This window comes from Carlito syrichta, unplaced genomic scaffold (genome assembly GCF_000164805.1).
Source record: "Carlito syrichta isolate Samal-C Ts95f unplaced genomic scaffold, Tarsius_syrichta-2.0.1 Scaffold306750, whole genome shotgun sequence".
NCBI classification, from domain to species: Eukaryota; Metazoa; Chordata; class Mammalia; order Primates; family Tarsiidae; genus Carlito; species Carlito syrichta.
This window is the reverse complement of record NW_007250846.1, coordinates 187,741-198,417: the sequence shown is the minus strand read 5'-3', so window position 1 is coordinate 198,417 and position 10,677 is coordinate 187,741. Positions and strand designations below refer to the sequence as shown.

Here is a 10,677-nt window from a genome sequence, read left to right as displayed (position 1 = left end):
GAATGGGGAAAACCTGAAAGTCTTTTCTCTAAGAAATGGAATTTTAGGGGGAGAAAAGGATGCTCACTTTCACCACTCTTACACTCATTCAATATAGCATTGGAAGTCCTAGTCAGAGCAGAGCAAGCAGGGAAGAGAAGAAAATACATCATTGGGCTTCCAACAAGATGGCGACGGGGCAGCTTAGTCTATGAGACCCTCCACAAAGGAGAACACAGAAGGACTCTGGCTCTCTCCCTGGGGGCTGTGGATCCCATCATTGGCAGCCTGCTCTTCACACAGAGCTCGACTGTTGACACCGCTGAAGCATTATGGTGGTCTGGGCAGCCTCTGCAGCCGCAGACTCCGCCGCTGCTGCCGCCTCCGTGGCAGCCATTGGACATCACACCACTCGTGCCTGAGGTGATCCATGACTTCAGACCTTGAAGTCCCTGCAAGCAAGATCTGCTGAGATCGCTGCCACCTCTACTATCACCATGACGTCCTGCCAGTCCATGGGTCTCCTCCCGTGTGCCTTGAGGTAGGCTCCCATGTCCAGCTTCTGTCTGGCTCCATTCCCTCTGGGGCAAGCAGCTGAGATAAAGACCATCTGGAGCAGTGACATAGCACCACCTGCTGGCGACTCAAGGTAACAATACCAAAATGGGAAAAACAAGCTTGATAAACAGACACAGGCCAGATCTGAGTGGTGAACTGGGCAGTGATGTACTGAGTGGTGATCTGAACTGCCCTTCACAGCAGGCCAGGAGCAACTGACCCTAACTGTGAAAAAATTTACCAGCCTGAGAAGACAGTTAGAAATCAGAGTTGAAAGGACATTGGAAGTAAATGAAAAGTCTAAGAGTGTACTTGATTGGTTCTGATAGTTTACTGACTTGATTCTATTCCTACTGTTTTGTTCCTTTCCTTTTCTTTTCTTCTCTTTTCTCCTCTCTGTAAACCATATCCTCGTATAGAGGAACAGCACACCAATAAGAAGGTTGGATAGCTTGTATGTTAGCATCATTTTATGTTTTAGGGTTTTTTGTATGGGAATTGGTTAGTCTATAGCCATGGTCTAATGTTTTTATCTGCATCAGTTTAGGTCTGTCTCTCCATTTGTTGGTACACTCGTCTGTTTTTCCCCTTACTCCTCTGTCTCTCCTCCCCCCTCATCCCCTCACTGTCTGCTCCATTCTCTTCCCTCTGATAACCTCATTTTATTTCAGGGAGTAAACCTACAACCCCACTGCATGGACAGATTCCAAGGGAGTGGGAAGTAGGTTTCAGATTATCCATACAACTTTCAGTGGATACCAGGACCTGCAGACAGCTTTTGAATCAGAGCTCCCCCCTTAAGTAAATCTCAAAACTGCACCCCAATCTACAGTGCAACTCCATAACTGAACAAAGTAAGAGGACATACATAAAGAAGAATAGGAGATTGAACAAACAGAAGTAAAAGCAACCCCTCTAACCCTGAATAACAGAATTTAAAAAGATGGTGACATGGAGGGAAGGAAAAAGTAGGGAGGGAAAAAGCCACACAAATGAAGAAAAACCAAAAGAAGAATATAGGTCTCACACAGACCCTTGGGAGTTCAGACACTGAGAAAACAGACTTCGGAACACAAACAATGAAGAGCCCCCAGAATGACTGGTCACATGGAACAAACCCAGACATCAAGATATTAATAGAGAGAATTTTAAAAATTGAGGAGAGACAAGAGGAAAATAGGAAGGAGCTGATGTCAGAAATAACAGCAGTAAAGAATACTGTGATGGAAATAAATAACAAACTAATAAGCATGAGAAGCAGAATTAGCCAAGCAGAAGAAAGAATATCAGAGATCGAAAACCAAAACACAGAACAAACCCAAACTGTCAAAAACATAAAAAAGAAGCTCAAAAAGACAGAACAAAACCTTCAAGAGATGAATGATTACTTCAAGAGCCCAAACCTAAGAGTAGTTGGCCTTCCTGAGGCAGAAAGAGAAACAGAGGTCACAATGGAACAAACATTTCATGAAATCATTCAAGAAAACTTCCCTCATCACATCAGTTATGAAAAAATTCAAGTACAAGAGATTCAGAGAACCCCTGCAAGACAATAAATGAGAAGACTAACTCCCAGACACATAATAATTCACCTAAACAAAGTAGGTATAAAAGAAAAAATCCTAAAGGAAGCAAGAGAAAAAGGTCAGACTACCTACCAGGGAAGAACAATTAGAATAGCAGCATATTTATCTACAGAAACCCTCCAAGCTAGGAGAGTTTGGAGCCCTATCTTCAAAGTTCTAAAAGATAAACAATTTCAACCGAGAGTAACCTACCCAGCCAAGCTGAACTTCATCAGTGAGGGAGAATTGAAATCTTTCCCAGATATCCAATCCCTAAGAACCTACACTGCCACCAGACCACCTCTACAAGAAACACTTAAGAAAGTGCTGAACACAGAAGAAAAGGAAAAAAGAACAACAACATTCTTCACAAGAGTACATGCAAAAGATTAAAACCACACATGAAGCAAATCTAAAACCAAAAGAAAGACAACACATAAACAGGAAGAACAACAACAACTCTGTAAGAACATTATGATAGGGATCAACTCTCACATTTCAATAATTAGCTTGAATGTGAACAGACTAGATGCACCACTGAAAAGACATAGAATGGCAAAATGGATAAATATCACCAGGCAACAATCTATTGCCTTCAAGAGACTCACCTCACTAGAAAGGATACTCACAGACTCAAGGAAGAGGATGGGAAATAAATTTTCAGGTGAACATACCTCAAAATAGTAAAAGCCATCTACGAGAAACCCACAGCCAGCATACTCCTAAATGGACAAAAATTGTAACCATTTCCCCTGAAAACTGGAACAAGACAAGGATGTCCACTCTCACCCCTCCCGTTCAATATAGTATTGGAATTCCTGGCTAGAATAATCAGAGAAGAGAAGACAATCAGGGGTATCCAAATAGGAAAAGAGGAAGTCAAGTTATCTCTCTTTGTGGATGACATGATTGTGTACCTTGAAAACCCAAGAGTATCTGTCAAAAACCTCCTTACACTGCTAAAGGACTTTGGAAAAGTATCAGGATATAAAATAAATGTGAAAAAGACAATTGCATTTCTTCACATCAATAATAAACAAACAGAAACCCAAATAAAAAACACAATTCCATTCACAATAGCCACAAAAAAAAATGAAATACCTTGGCATCTTCCTAACCAGAAACATGAAAGACCTTTACAATGAAAACTACAAAGCATTGCTCAAAGAAATCAAAAATGACACAAACAAGTGGGAAAATACACTATGCTCATGGATTGGAAGAATCAACATTGTGAAGATGTCCATCCTACCTAAGGCAGTCTACATATTTAATGCAATACCCATCAAATTACCAGCAACATTCTTCTCAGACCTAGAAAAAACAACACAGGAATTCATATGGAAACACAAACGGCCAAGAATAGCCAGAGCAATCCTCAGCAAAAAAAACAAAGGTGGTATCACATTACCAGACTTCAAACTTTACTATAAAGCTACAATAATCAAAACAACTTGGTATTTGTACAGGAACAGGCATACAGACCAATGGAATAGAACTGAGATTCCAGAAGCAAAACCTCGATTTCTCAACCAACTCATCTTTGACAAAGCCTCCACCACCCACCACTGGGCAGAGGAGAACCTCCTCAGTAAATAGTGCAGGGAAAACTGGCTGACCACAAGCAGAAGACTCAAACAAGACCCCTCTCTATCCCCATATACCAACATTAATTCTAAATGAATCAGAGACCTAAATGTAATACCTCAAACCATAAGAACCTTAGAAAATGCAGGACATACCCTTATGGAAATTGGAACTGGCATCTAATTCCTGAACAAAACCCAAAACCCACAGGCCATAAGAGATAAGGCAGACAAGTGGGACCTCATTAAACTGACAAGCTTCTGCAAAGCCAAAGAAACCATCAAGAGAGCAGGGAGACAGCCTACAGACTGGGAAAAAGTATTTGCCAACTCCAGGTCTGACAAAGGCTTAACATCTTGGATCTACAAGGAACTCATACGTGCTGAAAAGAAAAGAAAAATACAAACAACCCCATTATAAAGTGGGCAAAAGATATGAACAGATACCTCTCAAAGGAAGACATCTGAGCAGCCAACAGACACATGAAGAAATGTTCAACCTCACTGATCATCAGGAATATGCAAATCAAAACCACACTGAGATATCACCTAACTCCAGTCAGAATGGCAATTATCAATAACTCAAAAAATAACAGTTGCTGGAGAGGGTGTGGTGAAAAGAGAACACTTCTACACCATTGGTGGGAGTGCAAACTAGTGCAACCTCTGTGGAAAACAGTATGGCGATTCCTAAAAGTTCTAAATATCGACCTCCCACATGACCCCGTAATTCCCCTACTGAGATTATACCCTGAAGAATTCAAATCACTCTATTAAAAAGATACCTGCACACGTATGTTTACTGCAGCATTGTTCACACAAGCAAGCACCTGGAAGCAGCCATGCTGTCCATCAAAAGAGGACTGGATTTCAAAAATGTGGTACATGTACACTATGGAATACTATGCAGTCATAAAAAAGAACAAAATCATGAATTTCACAACAACCTGGAGGGAACTAGAGTCTATAATACTGAGTGACCTCTCACAGAAACAAAGATCTGAGTATCACATGTTCTCACTCATATAGTGGGCCTTGAGCATCCAATGTAATACTATAAGAAAAGAACTGACAGTGGTGGGAAACTATGGAGGGGAAGGGAGATGGGATTAACGGCAGTCAATATCTGTCTGGGGATGGGGAGACACCTCTTATCAACAAGGGTGACTGAACAAGGCATATTTGTATACCTAACCCTTAACTGTACCCCACAATATAAAAATAAAAAACATCGATTATTAAAAAAAAATACATCATCAAAATTGGAAAAGAGGAAGCCAAATTGTCCCTCTTTGCCGATGGCATGATCTTATATGTAAAAAACCTAAAGACTTCAACAAAAACATTCTTTAAACTGATAAAAAAATTGTAGTAAAGATGCAGGATATGAAGCTACATGTGAAAATCAGTAACATTCCTATACACCAATAATAAACTAGCTGGGAAAAAAATCAAAGAAATCATCGTCTTTACAATAACTACAAAAAACAAATTTAAAAAAATACATCCTCAGTGGAAAACGGTGTGGTGATTCTTAAAAGATCTAAAAATTGACCTCCCATATGACCCTGTAATCCCCCTACCGGGAATATACCCGGAGGAACTCAAATCACTCTATGAAAAAGATACCTGCACATGCATGTCAACACTGCAGCATTATTTACAATAGCAAAAACATGGAAACAACACGCTGCCCGTCAAAAGAGGACTGGATTTTTTTTAAAATATGGTACATATACATGATGGAATATTATGCAGTCATAAATAAATACAAAATTTTGAATTTTGCAGCAACTTGGATGGACTTAGAAGATACAATACTGAGGTGATATATCACAGAAACAAAGAACCAAGTATCCCATGTTCTCACGCATAAGCGAACCTTGAACTATAATAATACTATAAAAAAGGAATTGACAGTAGTGGGAAACTACCAGGGGTGGGTGAAGGCGGGATGGCAGTAGTGGGAAACTGCTAGAGGGAGGGCATAGCTCATCAACAAGGGTACCTACATAATGAACATTTGTATACTTAATCCTGAATTGTAGCCCACATATTTGAAATTAAATTTTTTTAAAAAGTCTTAGGAATACATTTAACCAAGACAGTGAAAGATCTCTACAATGAAAACTATAAAACCCTGATGAATGAAATTGGAAGGACACACAAAAACAGGAGCAACATCCCAAGTTCGTGTATTAGAAGAATTAATACTGTTAAAATGATTATACTACCCAAAGAAATCTACAAATCCAACACAATTCTTATCAAAATACCAATGACAGCCGGGCTCCGTGGCTCAGCCTGTAATCCCGCGCCTTTGGGAGGCTGAGGTGAGTGGATTGCCTGAGCCCGCAGGTTCGAGACCCACCTGGGCAGCGAGACCTCATCTCTACAATAAATCAAAAAATCAGCCGGGCGTGGTAGCGCATGCCTGTAATTCTGGCTACTTGGAAGGCTGAAGCAGAAGGATCGCCGGAGTCCAGCAGGTCGAGGCTGCGGTCACCAGGAGCAGCCACTGCACTCCAGTCTGGGCAACAGAGTTAGACTTCAACTCAAAAAAAAAAAAAAAAAAAACCAATGACATCTTTTCACAGAGATAAAAAGAGCAATTCTAAAGTTTGTACAGAACCTACAAAAGACCGTGAATATCCAAAGCAATTGAGCAAAAAGAACAAAGCTGCAGTAATCACACTACCAGACTCCAAAATATACTTCAAAGTTATAACAACAAAAACAGCATCTTATTTGTATGAATACAGACAAATAGACTAATGGAACTGAACAAAAAACTTAGAAATAATCCATGCATTTATGTTCAACCAATTTTAGACAAAGGCAAACAATACATACATTAGGGAAAGGACACTCTTTTCACTAAATGGTGCTGGAAAAACTGAATATCCACATGCAGAAGAATGAAACTAGATTCTTATCTTTCACCATATATGCAGTTAAACTAAAAATGGATTAAAAGTTTAAATGTAAGATCTGAACTATAAAACTACTAGAAGAAAATGCTTCAGGACATTGGTCTAGGCAAATATTTTATGGGTAAGACTTAAAAAATATAGGTAACCAAAGCAAAAATAGACAAATGGGACTATCAAACTAAAAAGTAATAAACTTTATTCAAGATAGCCAAGATATAGAATCAACCTATGTGTTCATCAGCAAATAAATGGATAAAAAAGATGTAGTACATATACACAATGAAATATACTCATCTGTAAAAAGTAAAATCCTGTCATTTGTGGCAACATAAATAAGACTTGAAGACATAATGTTATGTGAAATGAATCAAGCAAAGAAAGATAAATACTACATTTTCTCACTAAAATGTGGGACCCTCCCCCCCAAAAAAAACTCCTTGAAATAGGGAGCAGAATTAAAGTTTTTAGAGGCTGGAAATGGGAGGAGGAAGGGAAACTAGAGAGATTGGTTAATGGATACAAAGTTATAACTGGGTAGGAAGAATAAACTATAGTGCTCTGTAGCACTGTGGGGGTAGATATGGTTAAGGATAATTTAGTGTATATTTTTAAAAAGCTAGAAGAGAGGATTTTGAATGTTTGGGGTCATGGATGTGCTAATTATCCTAATTTGATCATTACACATTGTATACATATATCAAAACATCACTCTGTAGCTCATAAATATGTATAAGTATTATGTATCAACTACAAGTATAACAAAAAAAGAAATCAAAAGAAAACATCCTTTTCACTATAACTGTACACCTTAAGGAAGACATTATCCTGGACAAGTTTTACAAACTTACACTACAACAACTCTATTTTTCCAGAAAATTTTTGACTCCACTAATATGCCTCTGAGAATCAGAATTATAAAACTGACCCCAAAATCCCCAAATTTAAAGCACTTAACTGAATATGAAACATGTGCTACACGTTGTCTCATCTATCTTTGAAAGGTGTAAATCATTTTGAAATTTAGAATAAAATGATCTCTATCATTTTTCTGGTTATTAATAATTGATATAAAAGTTTATTAGAAAAATTATACAGTTTGGCTTTTCTTCAAGAATATAAAATTATTTTGTCATGACCTTCGAACAAGAATTACGTTATTCAGTATATAGTAAAGAATGGTAATTTTTTAAAATTGCTAAAATATCACCTTGGTACATTTCATTAAATATTGCTATATTTGGTTGTTTGTGATATAGAATAGAACACAGTAATATTTTCTATTCTAATGGTACATTACAAAAAATAAAGGTCATTTGTGTTTTCTAGGAAAACATTTCTCACATAACATTAGAATTGAAGACACTTGATACTAGAATTTCTCCAAGGCTCTAGAAATTTAATCAGCCTTTTAAAAAAACATTTAATATATAAGTAATAAGTTTAACTATTTCTGGATGTTGCCTTAAAAGACATCAAAAAATCAAAAACAAAGTCTAGAGACCTATACAAAACTTGATTAGAAAAAATATAGAAAAAGTCCACCCATAGTTTATATTTTTATTTAAATTAGCATTAATAAAAAATATTGGAGATGCAGAGAGAGGGTCTTTCCATGCAGTTGTCTTAACATAAGCTTTCTTTTAATTAGACATTTAAAATATGTAATACACATGTATATATTGTGTATTTCTGAAAAAGAAAATTCCTTATACAGTATTTCTCAACCTAACAATGGAAATTTGGTTCTCAGTCCACCCATGATTGCTACTAGAAACTGATATAATGGTCTAACATCACTGACTCACTGACAGTCTCTCTATATATATATATGTTTATATATTTATACATATTGAAAGAATGTAACAGAATATGCTATGTCATCCACACCCATTGAATGGAGCTAATAGTCCCTTTCTGTAATCTTTGCCATTGCTCCTCTCTGCTACGTGAAAGGATAAACGGAGAGCAGGAAGCCATTTTTCATCTTGTTCTTAAAGCTTAATACAATGATGAGAAAGTAGAAGCTATGCTTTTGGAGAAATGCACATTTTAGGTAAAATTAATTTTGCCGACTTTGTCTTTTCAGAAACAGACTTCCTGTTGCCAGGTATCAGAGGTATCTCAGAGCGGCAATCAAACTTGCCTAGAGTAAAGGAAATTTACAAGGTCTAAGACATTATGCATTGGGTAAGGATTGTAAAAGTCATGAAACTAGTAATTACAAAAGTTTTGACCGCTCAGAGGGGAGCAGGTGGGGATTCAATCTTCCAGTAAATTGGGCATTATCTACAGGGAAGCCAAGGATCCCCCAAAGCTACCCACTGGAAATACCTAGGGATAAGGGGAAGTGCACCCTCCATTAGCTCTAATGAATGTCGTTCGGGAAGGTGCAGGAGAATTAGAATCCTTGTCATGCCCTTCTCTAGGGGCTATAATAATGTGGGTGGACATTAGTGGGTCTCTGTTTCACAGGTTCTCCAAGACATCCACAGGTGGTTGATAAGGAAGTCACAGCAGTCACATCTACCTGATTGTAACATCTCCAAGGAAAAGGATTTAAGCCAGAACTTTAGGGGGCTACGATGCCACACTCACCTAGAGTGTAGGCCTGCTCTCTGTCTGTTGGGGGGTAAACTTTTCTTAAATCCTTTCTTCTCTCCCTTCTGTGTGTTGCAATTCTTTGCATTTAATCGGATCTCTGGGTTACCGGTGCTGCATCCCACCCCCCTCCACCTCTCCATCCATCCACCCTCACCCTGTCCGTACCCTAACACTACATAATTGTGAAGTTGACTGTCATCAAAAGCTGCAATTGAGGGAATATTACATGTAGTTAAGCCTTTTCCATTCTTGATTAGCCTGATGTGTAAAAATCTTCTTCAAGGTCTACTGACTGAAAAAGCTCTGCTTGGACAAGCTCAGCTCTTGTCACTCAGGTTGCTGGGGATCTTGGATCTCTTTTCAGTCATAGATGTATTCTCAACTACAACCCACATTCTTTTTCTGATCAACTAGACAAGACTCTCCATCCTAAGGATTGCTGTATTAACTTTTTCCTCTTCTTTATTTTAATATTTTTATCATTAAACTTTATTTTTTCTTCTGTCCTGCAAATGACTACATTTCCCAGGGTTTTTTCCCTAAGTGATGGCATGTTTGGGTTTTGGACAATAAAATAACAACATAATAACGTATACCACTTCTAGTGTTACCCCTTAAAATCTGGGCATGGGCCGGGCTTGGTGGCTCAGCCTGTAATCCCGCGCCTTTGGGAGGCTGAGGTGAATGGATTGCCTGGGCCCGCGGGTTCGAGACCCACCTGGGCAGCGAGACCTCATCTCTACAATAAATCAAAAAATCAGCCGGGCATGGTAGTGCATGCCTGTAATTCCAGCTACTTGGAAGGCTGAGGTGGAAGGATCGCCAGAGCCCAGTAGGTCGAGGCAGCGGTGGACAGGAGCGGCCACTGCACCCCAGTCTAGGCGACCAAGTGAGACTCCAACTCAAAAAAGAAAAAGAAAAAAAAAAATCTGGGCATGGGTCCACTCATTTTCTCTCTCCTTAATCAGTCAACTAGAAGCAGAGACACGAAGGTCCATGATGACTGAGCCATTAGATATGTAGAAGGATAGTGACTGAGTCCTTTAATAACTATGTGGAACAGAGTGCCTTCCAAATTGGCATTGAGTTGAAAGAGGCAAAACATTATTTCATTTTAATAAGACACAGAGATATGAGGGGTATTTATGTTTTTAGACTATGGCAACTGTTATTTAAAATGATAGTCTCAAATAGACTATTATGCTACAAATGTTTATTAAACAATATACCACACACATGTATGTATATATATGTATACACCCATATATTTTATAAACATATTTATAAAGTAAAACAATATGCCACACACATGCATACATATGTATTTTTAAAACCTTACACTACACCAAGCTATGAATCAAATGACCAAAGAATTTTTTTTTTTTTTTTTTTTTTTGAGTTGGGCTCTCACTCTGTCGCCCAGACTGGAGTGCAGTGGCCGCTCCCGGCCACGAC

At 38.4% G+C, this 10,677-nt stretch overlaps 1 pseudogene; it reads left to right on the top strand.

Annotated features, from left to right (window-relative positions):
- The first annotated feature begins 476 nt into the window (after positions 1-476).
- The window catches only part of LOC103265680, a 111,674-nt pseudogene continuing 101,473 nt past the window's right edge, over positions 477-10,677 (top strand).